Genomic DNA, 16,955 nt, shown 5'->3' with positions numbered 1-16,955 from the left:
TATTGGGGCGCCTGGGTGGCGCAGTCGGTTAAGCGTCCGACTTCAACCAGGTCACGATCTCACGGTCCGTGATTTCGAGCCCCGCGTCGGGCTCTGGGCTGATGGCTCAGAGCCTGGAGCCTGTTTCCGATTCTGTGTCTCCCTCTCTCTCTGCCCCTCGCCCGTTCATGCTCTGTCTCTGTCCCAAAAATAAAAATAAAACGTTGAAAAAAAAAAAAAAGGTTTATTTATTTTTGAGAGAGAGAGAGAGAGAGAGAGAGAGAGAGAGAGCACGCACAAGTGGGGGAGGGGCAGAGAGAGAGGGAGACACAGAATCTGAAGCAGGCACCAGGCTTTGAACTGTCAGCACAGAGCCTGATGCAGAGCTTGAACTCATGAACCATGAGATCATGCCCTGAGCCGAAGTTGGACGCTTTACTGACTGAACCACCCAGGCACCCCTGAAAATTCAAGTTTTTAAAGATGGTGTTGTCTAGGCTTAGAGGCCACCTCAGGTTATTTGTTGCAGATGTTGTGGGCCTTTTCATGGCAAGACATGATGAAGGACTCTGATTCCCGTCCCCTGGCACAGTCACACTGATGGGCCTCGAAGTCAGTGGCTGTCTGTCTACCGCAGTTTCGTCTGGGTGGCCGTGTGGTTTTCCAGCTTTCTGTCTACTGTGTCTTCCTGCTGCACATGACGTTGCCTTGGGAATGGAGAGGACCTTGAAAGTGCCTTTTTTTCCAGTGCAATCAAGAGCTTCACTGTCTTTTCTGTAAATCTTTCCTGTGTACCTGCCTGTGCACTGTGCTGGTCACGACGGACGCTCACCAAGGTGAGGAGGGCAGATTTCAAGCAATGCAAACTTCCGCCGGGCAGAGGAGAATACCTCCAAATTCTTTCATGATGCCATGCAACCAGTATTCTGGTTGGGAGTTTTTAAAAATGCTGGGGGTGGGGTGGGGTGGGGCAGGGGAGACAGGAGAGAATGATGGCTTATTTCATCAGAAGGGAGTTGTCAGGGAAAGCCGACAAGAGGAGCTCAGATCCGATTGCTTTTTGTTTCAAATGCGAGCTTCTGTAGCGTAAAGCGGTGGTTTGTAAGAATACTGTTTGGCTCTGGAGTGCCCAGACACACTTGGAGCTAGAATTTCATACCTGTGGTTGCTGCCGATATGCTCGGGCTTGTGGGATCATTTGCTTAACACAGGGTGACAGGGAGGCTAAATCCTCAGTCCCTGCTCCTCTCTGGGCACCAGCCAGCTGTTACAGAAGTGGCCGCCATAGTGCAGAGAGGGAGCCAAGTTGACTGCGGGGACAGGTCAAGCCCCTGGGCTCCAGGAGGTCATGTTTGTCTAGATGGTCAGCCCCAGAAAGCAGGTCCTGGATGCTGACACCAGGTTGTTTTCTTTTTTTGTTTTTTAATCACAGTTTTGTTTTTGGTTTTGGTTTGTTTTTAATGTTTATTTATTTTGGAAGGAGAAAGAGAGAGATGGAGCGTGAGCAGAGGAGGGGCAGAGAGAGAGGGAGACACAGAATCTGAACCGGGCTCCAGGCTCTGAGCTGTCAGAACAGAGCCCGATGCGAGGTTCGAACCCACAAACTGTGAGATCGTGACCTGAGTCAAAGTCGGAAGCTTAACCGACTGAGCCACCCAGGCACCCCTTAATCATAGTTCTTGGCACTAACAGCCTCGGTCGCCAGCTCGAGAGGACCACTGGCTGGTGGAGCTGACCACGCACGCACCCGTGTAGCAGCACGTCTGTGATGTGATCGTCCAAGGGAAGCTCAGACTCACGGGTGGGTCTGGAATGCACGAGCAAGGCATGTGGATGTCTGTACATTCTTAGTGCTGCCGGACAGCAGCTACAGCTCACCGATAGCATGAGACCTGCACAAAAAAGATCTCTGAGCATCCTGCCGTAATTATTAGAAAAAGGTGGCTTTGGGTGTAGGGCTCAAACTACCACTTTAAAGGTTTCTGGGCATCTGAAGGGATGCTGGAGAGAGGATGCAGGAGAACATGAGTGTGTGATGGGGAATTGGAAGCGGTCTTTTACTTCAATTTACTTCCCATAAGCCTAGAAAAAAAAAAGATAGTGGCTGGATTTCAACAAGAATACCACTTGTAGATCTGAACAGGTGTGGATTCCGAAGACCCCCGGTAAATGTGGTCTCCAGAGGCAGCACCACCTTGGCCACCTGGGCCTTGAGCCCCAGGCACTGAAGTATATAAAAGTCCAGGCTGAACAGAGGACTCAGTAGCACAGGCAGAAAATGCCAGGCGTGCCGACCTCCCAAGCCCATGGACCTGCGTGCCTGGGTAGAGGGGGGCCCGTGTCCCCCTTAGCAGCGTTGTGTGTGATACAGGTTGCGTTTTGTGTGAGGTGAAGCTTGAAATGCAGGATGTTTCTTCCAGAGTGCCTTGGAGATGGTGGCTGTGAATGGGGAGGAGCCGAAGTGGCTGCAGGGAGATGTCCAGATGCACTGAGGGCCCAACACCAGCTTTGGCTGGTCCCACAGGCAGTACTGCACCTGGAATGGGCTGTAAGTGTTGTCCTGGGGTGGCCAGATCTCCATATTCCCATATAGGTGAGTCATCAGGTGACGGTTGCTCCAGAAAGGAGGGTGACCTTGAAGAAGGCGGTACTCTGTGGCTCAGGTGATCCCTGCATGGGCTGAGCTGAAGGCTGCTGGCCAACAGCAGCTGGGGCAACAGGTGGTTCAGTGAAGGGAGATCTGCGTTGGGCATTTTCTTGGTCACCACAATGTATGTGTGTGTGTGTATATATGTTTATGGATGCATATGTATATTTATGTATGCATGTTTGTTCCTTTGTTCATTCATTCATTCATTCATTCATTCCCGGAAGCAATCCATCAGCCAGTGTGCACTGTCCACTTATGAAAACCAGGCAGTGTTGCAGGTCCTGGAGCTAAAGCATTGAACAAAACGGGCCCTGCACTGGGGACCCAGCCAGCATTCCAGTCGGAAGACCGTCGGTACACAGGACATGAGGGTGGCAGGTGGAATGGATGCTCTGGCGGTCACGGAAGGACTGAGATGGGGAGGGGCTGAGGGCGAGGAAGCCAGGAGGCACGGCCGTGGGAGCAGGGAGGAAGAACCTTTGGGCCGAGCGCATGGCCAGGCCCCATCGGGAACACAGGCGCCGTGTGTTCCAGAACAGAAACAGAATTGTAAGAGAGGGGGAGGCATGGAAGGAAAGGAGACCGAGGCAAGGAGTTTAGATTTTATTCTAGGTAGGATGGGACTGACTCAAGGTGTGGAAGCAGAAAGGAGCTCTTCTAGAGAAGGCACTTTGCGGAGACGCTTGGCACGTGCCGTTCCTGTTAGGTTTGGTGGGACTCACTTTGACAACAGCCCTAACGAGTAGGTGCTGTTGGTCCCCCGGTTTGCAGGTGAGGAAACCGAACACAGGGTAGATGATTTACCACAGGGCTGGAAAGTGGCAGAGCTGGGGACCCACACCTAGGACATCGTGTTTCTGATCCTGCGCCCCTGACCTCCTGAGTTCTGGGAAGATCGCCTGATTAATATGCGGGGTGAGGGTAAGGTTCCTGCCTGAGGCCGTTGAGGTGCAGGTGGTTTCGCTCTGGAGACAGACCGAAGCGGCTGCCAGGCTGCCTTCATGATAGGCAGGTGCAGAGGAAGGGGGATGTGGGAGGTCAAACAGAGACGAGAGGGGAAACTGAGTCCTGGATTTTGACTTGAGCCACTATGCAAGATAAGTATAGATCTGACTGGTTGCATCCTGTATGTTCTTGTCCATTTGGGGATTCTGTTGGGGGAATTCCAGGCTGTTACAGGTCTGTTGGTCACCTGCAAGGAAAACAAAACTGATTTACCTGTAAGGGACATGGATTCCTGCCAGGAACCTCTTCCCCCACTGCTGTCCCCAGAAATGATTCACTTTCCAAATGCTTGCTTGTCCTAAACCATTGCTATGGGACTGGTTGGGTAAGAAAAGGCCGTTTTGAGGTGCCTCAGGTCCCTTCTCCACTCACCCCCACAATGAACAGTCTGGCACATGTGAACCTTTTGCGTGTTGCCACCTGTCATGGTGCCGTTTGCCAGAACAGAGTGAAGGGCAGTTACAGAGGTAGGCACCACTTACATGGTACTGTTTAACCCTGGGAGGATGCTAAAACCAGTATTTTTTTTCATTAAAATTTTTTTTAAGTTTATTTATTTTTAAGAGAGAGAGAGAGAGAGAGAGAGAGAATAAGTGGGGGGGGGGGGGGCAGAGAGAGAGAGAGAGAGAGGGAGACAGAATCCGAAGCAGGCTCCAGGCTCTGAGCTGTCAGCACAGAGCCCAGGGTGGGGCTTGAACCATGGGATCATGACCTGAGCCAAAATTGACACGTAACCGACTGAGCCACCCAGGCGGCCCTCTTTCCCTTTTTACACCTGCTCTGGCTTCTCTCCTGGTCTCTTGTTGCATGGACTCTGCTTTGCAAGGCCATCAGGGACCCCACGTTGCTGACTCCAGTGGTCAGCGTTCAGCCCTTATCGTACTTGGCTTCTTGGTGGCGCTGGATGTACCTCGGGGTACTTTCTTTATTTGACACCTCTGCCTGCTTTCTGCTTTCTGGCCACTGCCTATCCGTACCCTTTTCTGGCTTCTTTTTTTCTCTGGCCTTTCGATTTGGGGTGCCCCGGAGTTAAGTCCTGGGTCATCCTCCCTCTCTCAGTTTACTCCTTTAGCAACAGCAACCAGGCTTATGAATTCAAATACCATTGATTTCTTGACTTGCTCATAACTTCCAGATGTATTGTTTTAGCCCAGACCTCTCTCCCCAGAACTCTAGACGTGTATATTCAACTCTTAGACGTTTCTGTTGCAATAATCTGATAGACCTCTTAGACGTGAGGTTGAACACCGAGCTGATTTCCAGCACTCGCACCTTAACCTGCTCATGCCCACCGTTCTCATCCCCCATGGATGGCAAGGCCATCTTCCAGTTGTTCAGGCCCCAAATGTCGGAACCGTGTCCTTTCTCCCTCTCTTTCTCTTTGCACACCAACCCCAAGTCTAGCTTGTTAGGGAATTTGGTCGGCTCTGCTTTCATAAGCCACCTGCTCCCTGCTCACCACCTGCTGCTCCTTTCCGGATGGCAAGTAGCCCTGCGCCCTGCCTCCATCTTTGCTTCCCTGTGGTCTCTTGTCAACGCGGAGCCTTTACAAGAAGTCACTGGGATTGTGTTGCTCTTGAGCTCAGAATTTACTAATGGTCACCATCACTCGGAGCCAAAGGCCTCTGTCCCTCCCCTGCTACCCACACTCTCTCCCTCCCTGTCTCTGCTCCAGCCACACTGGCCTGTGGGCCGTTTTGGAGCCTCTTGTCCAGCTGTTCCTTCTTCTTCTGAATCTCTTCTGCTAACTCCCTTACCTCTTTCGGGTGTGTTTTTCGGTGAGCTCCAGGGGGAACTTCCGCCTGTTGGCCTCCGCATGGCCTCCATGGCCTGATTCCACTTACACCACTTATCGTTTTATTTCTCTATAGCTCTTGATACCCTCTGACAAATGCTGCCTGCTTGTTCTATAACTGAGCTCCCAGTGATGGGGATCCATGTTTATTTTGGTGGTATAGCCCACATTTTGGAGCTACATCTGGTGGGGCCCTTCTGTTGTGCTACTGAAGAAATAACTCTCATTGCCTCAGGAGAGGGGATGATGAGTTCCTTGGAGATCAAAGGCAAGGTCATTTTGTTTTGTTCTGTCTTAGCTTAGGTGGCGAGAGCAGGCTATCTTTGCGAAGGCACGTATTCCAGTGTGGTCAGCACCATGGCTTCTGCAGCGCTGGTAGCTGCCAAAGGGACTTTTGCGTGTGACTGTGGGATTAAAGCACCTGCTTCTTGGGGGCCGGCAGTTTGGTCTCATTGGTGTGACCAACCAACTACCTCCTGTAAGCGAGGGTCCCAGCAGAAGCTACATGTGTGAAACATCAAGTTAACTTTTAAAACTTTGTCAGCGCTTTGGGTGATACACATTTTTGTACTGACTTTTCTGGAACTTTCTGTTCCAGAGGAGAGAAGTTGCGTAGGTGGCTTCTGGTCCACAGTGACATTTGCCTGCTGTCTTTGGCCAGCATCCTCTCAGCTGGGCCGCAGCTGGGCCCTCCTTGTCCACGGGCCCAGGGGCAGGGCATCTGCTCCGTGCAATTGGTCTGTCCATGGGACCCAGGGCAGAGCATCTGCCCCGTGCACTTGGTCTGTAAGTTGCACAGCACCTGAAATCTGTTTTAGCGCTGATTTGAGAATGCGTTTATCCGGTTCTGTGAACAGCCTTCGAGCTCCCTGAAGGCAGAGCTGTGTCATATCTGTCTCGGTGCTCCAACATCCAGGCCAGTCCCTCACATGGCAGGGTGTTAGGAATGTTTATGGAATTGTGCATGACAGCGCGCAAATAGAACCTCATCCGAAGTTATGCGTTAGGCAGATGTGAATGGTTCCGGAGCAGGGTGGTGGTGATGGTTGTACAATACGTATGTACTTAACACCACTGAACTGAATGCTTACGAGTGGTTAGGACAGTAAATTTTATGTTGTGTATTTCACCAAATTAAAAAAAAAATTGGGGGAAAATGTAAGGAATTAAGCACCCCACCAGGACATGATGCTCTAGCATGGTCTTGTTTGGGCAGACCAAGGCCAGGAGGCACAGAGAATTTCTACTGAGGGGCTTGGTAGTTGTTTGCGTTGGTTTTCTGTGATTAAAATGCCCCTTATTGGGGTGGCTGCATGGCTCAGTCGGTAAAGCATCCGACTTCAGCTCAGGTATTGATCTCGTGGTTCATAAGTTCTAGCCCCGCATCAGGCTCTGTGCTGACAGCTCGGAGCCTGGAGCCTGCTTCGGATTCTGTGTCTCCCTCTCTCTCTGCCCCTCCCCCACTTTGTGCTCTGTCTCTCTCTCTCTCTCTGTCAAAAATAAATCAAAACATTAAAACAATTTTTTTTAAAAAACGCCCCTTACTTGTCCCTGCTGATCTATGATTTTAAACTCGATTTTGAACTTGATTCCCTTTGCAGTTTGGCTTTAGTCCCTGCATCCCCTTGTTAAACTGCTTGCTAATGATCATCCTTGCATCAAATTTGACATTTGTAATTTCTGCACTTTATTTTATTCCAGAATAGTTAACATTCAGTTTCAGGTGGTACAAGTGCTCCCCTTAATCCCCATCACCTATTTCACCCACCCATCACCCACCTTCCCTCTGGTGACCATCAGTTTGTTCTCTGTAGTTAAGAGTCTTGGCTTGTGTGTCTGTTACTCTCTTTTTTCCCCCTTGCTCACTTGTTTTGTGCCTACAATTCCATACATGAATGAAATCAGACGGTATTTGCCTTTCTCTGACTGATTTCACTTAGCATTATTCTCTCTAGCTCCAACCATATTGTTGCAAATGGAAGATTTCATTCTTTTTTATGGTGGAGTAATATTCTGTTATATACATATGTATATATGTATGTAGGTATGTAACATATATGTAAAGGAATATTATATAACATCTATATATAACAGGATATAAATAACAGTATGCATACATAATATAGCAAAATATATATATATATATATATGTACACACACACACAATATTCTTTATCCATTCATCTATCAGTGGATACTTGGGCTGCTTCTATAGTTTGGCTGTTGTAAATAATGCTGCTAGGGGTGCATGTATCCCTTTGAATTAGTGTTTATGTATTCTTCAGATAAATACCCAGTAGTGTGAATGCGGGGTCATAGGGTAGCTCTATTTTTAACTTTTTGAGGAGCCTCCACATTATTTTCCACAGTGGCTGCACCAGTTTGCATTGTCACCAACAGTGCAAGAGGGTTCCTTTTTCTCCACATCCTCAACCAACACTTGTCGTCTTTTGTGTTTTTGATTTGGCCATTCTGACAGGTGTGAGGTGGTATCTCATTGTCGTTTTGATTTGCATTTCCCTGATGATCAGTGATGTTGAGAAGCTTTTCCTGTGTCTGTTGGCCATCTGGATGTCTTCTTTGGAGGAATGTCTGTTCGCTTCTTCTGCCCATTTTTTAATTGGATTGTTTTTTTGGGTGTTGATGTGTATAAGTTCTTTATATATTTTGGATACTAACCCTTCATCAGATATGTCATTTGCAAATGCCTTCTCCCCTTCTGTAGGTTATCTTTTAGTTTTGTTGATCATTTCCTCTGCTGTGTTGAAGCTTTTTATGTTGATGTAGTGCCAATAGTTTATTTTTGCTTTTATTTTCCTTGGCTCTGGAGACATATGTAGAAAAATGTTGCTATGGCCTATGTCAGAGGAGTTACTGTGCTCTTTTCTAGGACTTTTATGGTTTCAGGTTTCACATTTTGGTTTTTAATCTTTTTTGAGTTTATTTTTGTGTATTATGTAAGAAAGTGGTCCAGGTTCAGTCTTCTACATGTTGCTGTGCAGTTTTCCCAACACCATTTGCTGAAGAGACATTCTTTTTTCCCATTGGATATTCTTGCCTGCTTTGTTTATGTTTCTACATTTTAAAGCCGCAGAAAAGTGGAACTGGAGATCATGGGTCACAGGCTCGGGTCCTGGCGTCAGAAGGACGCTGCCATTTACTATATCTGTTCTTTGCCTTTTTGCACTTGGGCCTCCTCACCTGCAGGCCGGTGATGGCAGTGGACGTGGCCTCATTTTGCCCCCTTGTTAACCTTTTCACTTTCAGTGCCCCTGGCTTCTGGAGGACCCATCACGATGACACCTTCCTCTATGTTTGAAGTCCCGGGAGTGGCCTGTATGTTTTTGTTCTTTGAATGTGCCGACCTCCTGTGCCCCCCGTCCCCCCGGTTCTCTCTTCTCCCAGCGCCGGAATCTCGAGCTGTTTCCCGTTACTCAGTCTGAGGGTCCCCTGGGGACTTTGCTGACCCCCTCCACTTCTGCTCACCCCCACTAGAGTACAGGCTCTGCCAGGGGCCTGTAAGCTCCCAGAGGGAGTACAGAGATGGTCCCATCGGCCCCTGGCACAATGCCCTGTGTCACACAACAGGGCTCAGTAAGTAGGCAAATTACACGGGAATAAACACAAGTGCCCCCGTTCTTGGCCCCTTGCAGTGTTCACTTATGACCTGGGTCCGCTCCCGTATTTTAGTCTGGTGTGTGCTTTCTGTGCAGTATGTTGGCCGTCACCTTGAAATTCAGGGAAGGGTTTTACGGGTGCCCAGGGGAGGGCAGAGCCCCTGCGCTCCTCCTGGGCTCCTGGGCCCTGCCGGCTTTCCCAGCCCCTCCAGGCAGCGGAGCTCAGGAGTTGGGCTGCAGACCTGGCGATCGATACACTGCCTTCAACTCAGGTCCGGAGAAGAGCAGCGCAGCTCGTTGAAGATTTGGGAAGCGGTGCCTTAGAGGAAATCCTCGCCAAATTAAGTTTTGGACCTTTTCTTTTTCTCTGTAGCCTAGGGCTAAAGAAGCAGGTTGTCTGAGACACTTGAAGGGTGAGGAGGCAGGCCGTCCCAGCTGAGTTCAGACCGGGGCTGGGAGGCTGTTATTTGTACAGCTAACTTTGGGCATCTGTTTGCATGAATTCATGTCTTGTTCTGTTTCTTCTGACTGAGGAGGTTTTGGGGCCAAGCTGGGCCAAGCACCTGGAGAGGGAGGGAGGGAGAGAGAGAGAGAGAGAAACAGAGAAACAGAGTAGTGTATGGGCCTGAACAGGATTTGTCAGAACCTAGGGGCAAAGCAGCACACAAAACTGTGGAGGCGGCGTTCTCTGGACCTCTGCTTGGGACCCAGCTCCTTCCGGCATCTTGACGAATCTCTGAGGATATCCTTGGGTCAGCCCCAACATATGTGGGGTACGGGTAATGGGGTCTGAGTGCACATTAAATCCAGTAGAGATGGGGTTTCATGACAGGCTGGCTGGGACATCTGACACTTACTGGTCACCATACCTGATTTGGATGACCTTGCTGGCTCACCCGTGTGGCTGTCCTCCTCCATCATTCTGTGTGTGACGTGGAGCTCGGTGGACAAGTTCAGACACGCCACAAATGACAGTAGTGCTGAGGATTCCCTGGGCCCAGGCTTTGTTTCTGACTCTGCTGTGTGACCTTGGGGAAGTTTCTTACCCTCTCTGAGCTTTGGTTTTCTCCCTGCCAAAATAGGAATGGTTAAGATTGTGGTGAAGATTTAAGGAAATCAGTGACGTGAAGGGTTGCGCACAGCATGGCATTCACTAGCTTCGGATGTCGCTGTGTTATTATTCATCTTAGCGGGCGAACTTACTCCCACAGGTTTTGCTTTTCCACAGAAGTTTGCAAAACTAAACTTGTTCCCTGCCCGCAGAACGTTTGTTAAGGGGAACTGCCGTCACCTCCGGTTTTCCAAAGGAAGCAACCGAGGCCCAGAGGGCTGAAGTTTGTTTCCTCGGCTCGCACAACTGGACTGAGGTGCAGAAGGCGAGCATTTGGGGCGGGGCGGTGGGGGGGGGGGGATTGGTCCCGTGGACTTTATTCGCGCTCGCGTCACCGCCAAGTGGCAGCTAAAAACATCGATCCCTGTTGGTTACAGACCCCGGGGGAGGTGGATGAAATGCCACACGCGCGGTGTGTTTTTTGATCAGCTAGCCTCAAGGCCTCTCTTGGAACTGAAAGGACTCACAATGGGTGCGACTCCGAGGGAACCGGCTGAATTTCTGCAAATCAGGCAGCAGAGACATCCCACACTCTGCCGACAGAGCGTCTGCAGCGTGGGGTGAGAGGTTCTTCTGAGAACTAACATCTATAGCACGCTTCTCATGTGCGTCCGCTTAATCCTCGCGGCAAGCCCGCTGCTCTGCTCACGCCCGCGCCTCCGACGAGGAACCGAAGCTGAGTGCAGAGAGGGGCGGGGCCTTGAACCCCGGCAGCCAGACTCCACGGCCCTGCTGTCACCCTCTGTGCGGCCCCAGGGAGGGGGCAGCGGACGAACACAGTTCATCAAAAACGAACAGAAGCTGCAGATGAAAGAGGAGGTCTGTGAACATGTGAAGGCTTTTTTTGTGTGTGTGAACCGAGACGGGCTTCAGTTATGCTCTGTGTGTCGGTGAAGAGGCACCGTGAACTCCCAGGTCGGCCGGCAAAGGGCCGATGTCTGAGGCTTTGCTCCGTTCCGGCAGCTGGATAGCAACACGGAGCCGTGGATGTTTCCAGGGGAGGAAATGAATACACAGGCGTCGGGGGTGAAGGAGGCCAAGTGCGTGGAGTCGGCCGAGAGGTGGATTCAGTGGAAAGACGGACACAGAGTGTCCTCTGTAGACGCGATGTGGAACCGGTTCCCAGGGAGCCAGTCAGGAAACCAGAATCGGAGGGTCAGTTCCCCACTTTCCTCACAGATGAGAGTGGCCAAACAAAATCTGCAACTTTGAGGGTGGGGGAGTTTCCCTGGTTTAGGTGGAAGAAGGCAGAAAAGAAAAACTAGGTGCCCAGGTGTTAACAGGTGATGGGCATCTTTAATTGATTTTCAGTGTGATAAAAATGCCCCCTGAAAGTTGGGAGCAATTGGAAGGGTTGTGTATTTTTATTACACTCTGACTATGAATGCCCTTGGCATATTTGCCAAGTTTTGCCCTGTAGAACACGTGAAACCATCATACGCTTAATTTTGTTTTTAGTCCGATACCCTCAGGAATCTGCTTTGCGTTGTCCGTTTGGTCCTTTGGAAGAAATCTTAAGTTGGGATATTTTGTAGAGTTATCACAGTTGGCCAAATATTTCTGTAATCCCTCAACACGTCTCAGAAGCCAAAGCCACGTGGCAGTGGCCAGGTGTGTGTCCAATATGTAATGTCCACACGTATAAAGTTGTAAGAACCGAATGGATGAGCTCTGCTTTTGTTCTCAGTGACAGCTTTTACTTTTCTCCCTTGTCTGCCCTGGGTCCCTTCTACTTTGGAGAGAACACAGGCCCTTCTTGAGGCCACTGGCTGTTATTTCAGTTGATTTCAGGTTCTTTCTGCTTTGGGGGGACCAGTGACTCAGAAAACCCTATGTGCTTAGGACAGGAGCCTGGTTTGGAATGTTCTAGTCATTCTTCTGGCAGGTCTATTCTGGTAGGCAAGTGAAGAAAGGGAAGGAGAACAGGAAAATACAGAAGAAACGTTGTTGGAGAATATTATTCTGTGTGTTGACGTCTAGATCAGAATAAGAGGGGGCAGCTTTACACAAAAGCAAAAATGGACTGCAACCTTGTTACCCCAGGTCTGTGCAGGACGCTCATTCATTCATGTCACTAGACTTATTATAGAGACCACAAAGGTAATATTAACACAGTTTAAAAACTCCCTTTCCAGACATTAGAGCCAGACTTGGGCCTTAGAAGGAAGTAACTTGGGCTGTGCAGGAACACACGAGGGAGAAGAGCTCTCAGAGTGTTAAGACTGTTCTTGCCCATGTGTCTGTCAAGGGCAGCCCGGCTCACCCAGCCTGGTGCTCATGAAGGCTCTATCTCCCCAGATGAGCCAGGCTTCAGGCATTTCAGGAGCCCCTGCAGTGCAGCTGCCTGTGGCACGATGCAAGAGGAAAACCTAACCATTGTCACGACAGCTTGACTTGGCAGGAAGATAGCGAGGGACCATCAGTAAGTGGCTGACAGTGGTCCCCCCTCCAAAGGGCAGGGTCTTACCAGAGGCGCTGCTGGGGTTGGGGAGGATCGCGCTCGTTGGTCGGTTGTCTTGACTGGTTGTCTGTCTCGCTCTGTCTTTCCCTACCAATGGGGTTCTGAATAGGAGGCTTCATCTCTCTGAGCCTCGGTTTCTGCCGTTGTACAATGTGCGGTCCTCTTCACAGCTCACAGGGCAGCTGCAGGGTCCATGCAGAGCTCTTCAAGTGTCCTGTTAAATGCAAGCTGCTAACAGTAAGTGAGGACTTGTGTTACCTCTACTCCAGGGTAAATCTCACCTCTGCTGCTGAAGGCTCTTCTCCTATCCTGGGCAGCGCGTTGGAGCCCAGGTGGGAGGGCAGACCCGGGGAGTTGGGATGTCTGAGTGCCGTCCATCCCCGGAGCTGCCCGCACCACCCAGCGAGGGAGCCTCCGGACAGGCTATGACCCGGGACGGCAGTGCCGAGGATGGTTTTGAGGCCACTTCATCTTTTTAGCCCGTTAAGCGTTTCCGCTTCTTCATTTTACCATCTAATTGTGCTGATTGATAGAAACGCAGTAGTGCAAACTCTCCAACTCCGGGGATCCTCCGCGGTGGCCGTCCAAAGTGCTGTCTATCTTCTGTCCTACAGGCCCATGGTGGGGCAGTGAGGGCACCTAGGAGATCCACCCAAAATGAGCTGTTGGGACCTGAGCAGCATGTGTGAATCCTGCAGGGGTCCCCTGCCTCATTTTGGAGCTGTTCACATGATTTTATCCTTAGGGTCAGTGTGAGGGCACACTGTGCTTAACTTTTGTGGGTAAAAAAAGAGACATTCCCCCCTCGCCCCCAAAACATCATTAAAACATAGGGGAGAATTCCTAGTAGAAATAGGTAAAACATGGTCTTAGGTCTTTCCTTTATTTTTCTAGTATCTAACCCCTGTGTGGATAATGAATGTCCGATGTTTTCTGCAGTGGGAAGGGGAATCCTCAGGAGAGTTCAGTGCCAAGCATCGGCATACCTTTGGAAAAAGTACCTTTGGAAGTTATAAACTCTCATGTTGTGAGAAGCCCCACATCCCAGGGCCTTTGATGCCCAGCCTCTGTCCTTTCTGTCTCACTGCACTTTCTGTGTCCCGTAGCATTTGATTATGGTTTTCTAATAGCAAAGCAATACTGAATGTAGAAAATATTGAAAAACATAGCAAAAGAAACTAAAGTTCACCCTAATTCCACTACTGACATATGGGTGAAAATTAACATTTTAGCACATTCCCTTCTAGCCTTTTTTCTACACATGCATATCTTCACATCGCTTCCCCATCATGGCATAGGAGTTGGAAACTCTCCTGTCTAATTCCTTCCGTATGTGCTTTGACTCATGATCTCCTTTTTCAGTTCTTCTTGTCGGAAAGGATTTTTAAAATCCTAAGGTTTTCACATACAGAAGCCAAAAACATACTGTTTTGTGAAACGCATGACACAGTTACTTATATGATAGAAAAGGGCACAAAATCACATCCCATCCAGATTTCTCTAAAAAAAAAAAAATTTTTTTTTAACGTTTATTTGAGACAGAAAGAGACAGAGCACAAGTAGGGAAGGAGCAGAGAGAAAAGGAGACACAGAATCTCAAGCAGGCTCCAGGCCCTGAGCTGTGTGCACAGAGCCGGACGCAGGGCCCAAACTCACAAACCGTGAGATCATGACCTGAGCTGAAGTCAGACATTTAACCGACTGAGCCACTCAGGACCTCCCCCCCCCCCCCGCTTTATTTATTTATTTATTTATTTATTTATTTATTTATTTATTATGTTATTATTATTATTATTTTTACACATCCCATATTTCTGAGCAACCTTTGAGAATTTTGCAATCTCAACCAACACTTTTGAATCTAACACTTGTTCCAAGCCAAGGTGAGAGGCTGGACAGAGTGATCTGACAGTATAGTGCCTAGAGCTGCAGAGGGTCAGAAGAGCTGGAAAAAACAGTGTGAGTTTGCAGGGGAAGACATTGCCATTGCAGTTTTTCTAGAACTGTGTGATTGCACGCAGAATGATTAATAAATAGCCGTGTGCTGAGTCAGCTGGGTGTTAGCTGCAGGGAGGAGAGACACATGAATCCTCACAGGTTGTATTTTGTCTGGGGAATCAGGGTTAAACTGGGCATGAGCTCAAAGAGTGCGTAATACCTCCTTCCCACCCCCGAGGGGGATTTAGGAAAGGGGAAAAAAAATGCTCAAATACTTGATTGTGGCAATTGCGGTGAGGGTTCCGGCATCACTCTTATTTACCGCTAACTCATATTTCACAAAGACCAAGAGCTCTTAAAGAGCCATTGCGCTCTGTGTAGGAAATGGGTAATATTTAAGCCTGAGATAGCTCTGCAAAGACCTATTTCTCTCTAAATTAAATATTCCTTGAAGGCTTTTTTTTTTTTTTTTAATTCTAGAAAAATGTGAGAAAATGCAGCAAGTGGAAGAGAATAAAAACCACTCCTCATTGACCGCGCAGAGATAACCGCCCCTGTGACCATTCTGGTCTAGGCTTCCTCCCTGGCCTCCCACCTCTCCTCTCTGCTTATTCCTCTCCTATTGTTGGGCCATTTAGGAGTTCCCTGCTGTTACACATAGCATTTCAGCAAGCATCCTTGAAACCAAGACTTTGCATGGAAGCTAAATGACTCCTTTGGATACGTCCCCAGCAAAGGGCGTATTGGGCCATCTGGGATAGACATTTAAGACTTGTCACACAGGTCACCAAACTGGTGGACAGGAACGTGAGCGTACTCAATGTACTGCTTTTACCCTGCTGGCAATGTTGTTTTCTCCTTTACTCACTCAGCCTTCACCCACTCTTCCTAATTTGGTAGCAAGGCCAAAAAACAAACAAACAAAAAACCAGTGTCCTGTTTCAGTGCTCACTTCCTTTATTATGTAATGAAGTTAAAAACTACGTCTTATTTTCTCCTGGTGCATTTAAATTTCTTCTTCAATGAACTGCCTGTTCATCCCTCCCACCCCCGCCCCTGCCTATTAGGGAGTTTTTTGTTTTTGTTTTTTTTTTCTGTTGTAGAGTAATACTTTTTTAGATGGTGTGAGTTTGAATGTATTTGTATTTTCTAAGTGTTTATTTACTTATTTTGAGAGAGAGAGAGTGAGAGAACAGGGGAAGGGCGGAGAGAGAGGGAGACAGAGAATCCCAAGCAGGCTCCGTGCTGTTAGCCCAGAGCCTGATGTGGGACTCGAACCAATGAACCATGAGATCACGACCTGAGCCAAAATCAAGAGTCAGATGCTTAACTGACTAAGCCACCCCAGTGCCCCTGAGTATATTTGTATTAAGCCACTTGAAATACACAGGTGGAAGTGTCATATTTAAGAAAGAGAATAGCACTTGGGAATGGGAGCACATGAGTGGAGTCTGAAGAAGAGGATGTTTAGAAACGGTTTGGAAGTTTTTCCCACTTTCCACTGAAGGAAGGATGCGTGTAGGGAAGTGCACATGTCGTAGATTTTCACAGACCAAATGTACTTGTGCAGCCGGCACCAAGCCCCAGAAACCGACCATCGTAAGCACCTCTGAGCCCCCTCACCCCTGACTTCTACCAGCGTAGGTGAGTTGTGGCTGTTTTTTGTACTTGGTACATTTGTGTCTGGCTTCTTCCCTCTTGCTCTACATTATGTTTGTAAGATGCACCCCTCTTCTGCGTAGCTGTAGATGTCCGTCCACCTTGCTCTGTAGTATTCCTTTGTGCGCGAATGTGCCACGATGTGGCTCCTTTCCACTGCCGACAGGCATTTGGCAGTTTCAGATTCTTGGTTACAAATGGTGCTGTTGTAAATATTCTAGTAGATGTCTTGGTAGCCCTGGTGTTAGATGGCATTTTAACCAGCTTCATGTGTCCACATGCCTCTTCGGCCCCCCTGCACCTCTGTCTCTTGAACAGAAAGTAGAAGAGCAGCGTGAACTTGCGTGGACCGTGTTCTTGTCCTGTCTTTCCACGGAGTTCCTTTTAGTTAGGATGAGAGTAATGAAGTTCTCTTAACAAGGTACCAAGGACCGATCTAAACTGTAGCTAATGGCTGTGGGCTTCAGGCTGGCCTCTCATCTTTACGTGGAGAATTACATTTTCTGTCCTGTTATTTTCTTCTTTGTCAGTTCTTGATTCGCCCCAGTAAACTTGAAGGTTCAAATGGTCTTCAGAGGAAAGAGTTTATTAACACATTGGTCTTACAAGCAACTTGCCTGGGTTTACTGGTTTAATGAAAACCACATCTTTGGGGTAAGGAGTTGGACTTAGGCCATGTGCGTGCGTGAGCCGAGTTTGAGAGATGGACCAAATCTAGATCACATTGCTGTGTGATCTTT

The 16,955-nt window shown here is 48.8% G+C and overlaps 1 protein-coding gene across 4 annotated transcripts in view; it reads left to right on the top strand.

The window, feature by feature from the left end:
- The window catches only part of GLI3 (GLI family zinc finger 3), a 267,337-nt gene that overhangs the window by 39,155 nt on the left and 211,227 nt on the right, over positions 1-16,955 (top strand). The window contains exon 1 of one of the 4 annotated variants that reach the window (XM_040473022.1): positions 10,712-10,976. The exons of the other annotated variants lie outside the window; for them this stretch is intronic. The gene's annotated coding sequence lies outside the window, so the exon portion shown is untranslated. Of the gene's footprint in view, positions 1-10,711; positions 10,977-16,955 lie in introns of those variants that run through there. 4 annotated transcript variants of the gene reach the window in all.

The sequence above is a fragment of the Herpailurus yagouaroundi genome, unplaced genomic scaffold, assembly GCF_014898765.1.
Source record: "Herpailurus yagouaroundi ecotype Mexico unplaced genomic scaffold, PumYag 100, whole genome shotgun sequence".
NCBI lineage: Eukaryota > Metazoa > Chordata > Mammalia > Carnivora > Felidae > Herpailurus > Herpailurus yagouaroundi.
Note: the sequence above shows the minus strand (reverse complement) of the source record. Positions and strands in the feature narration are given on the sequence as shown.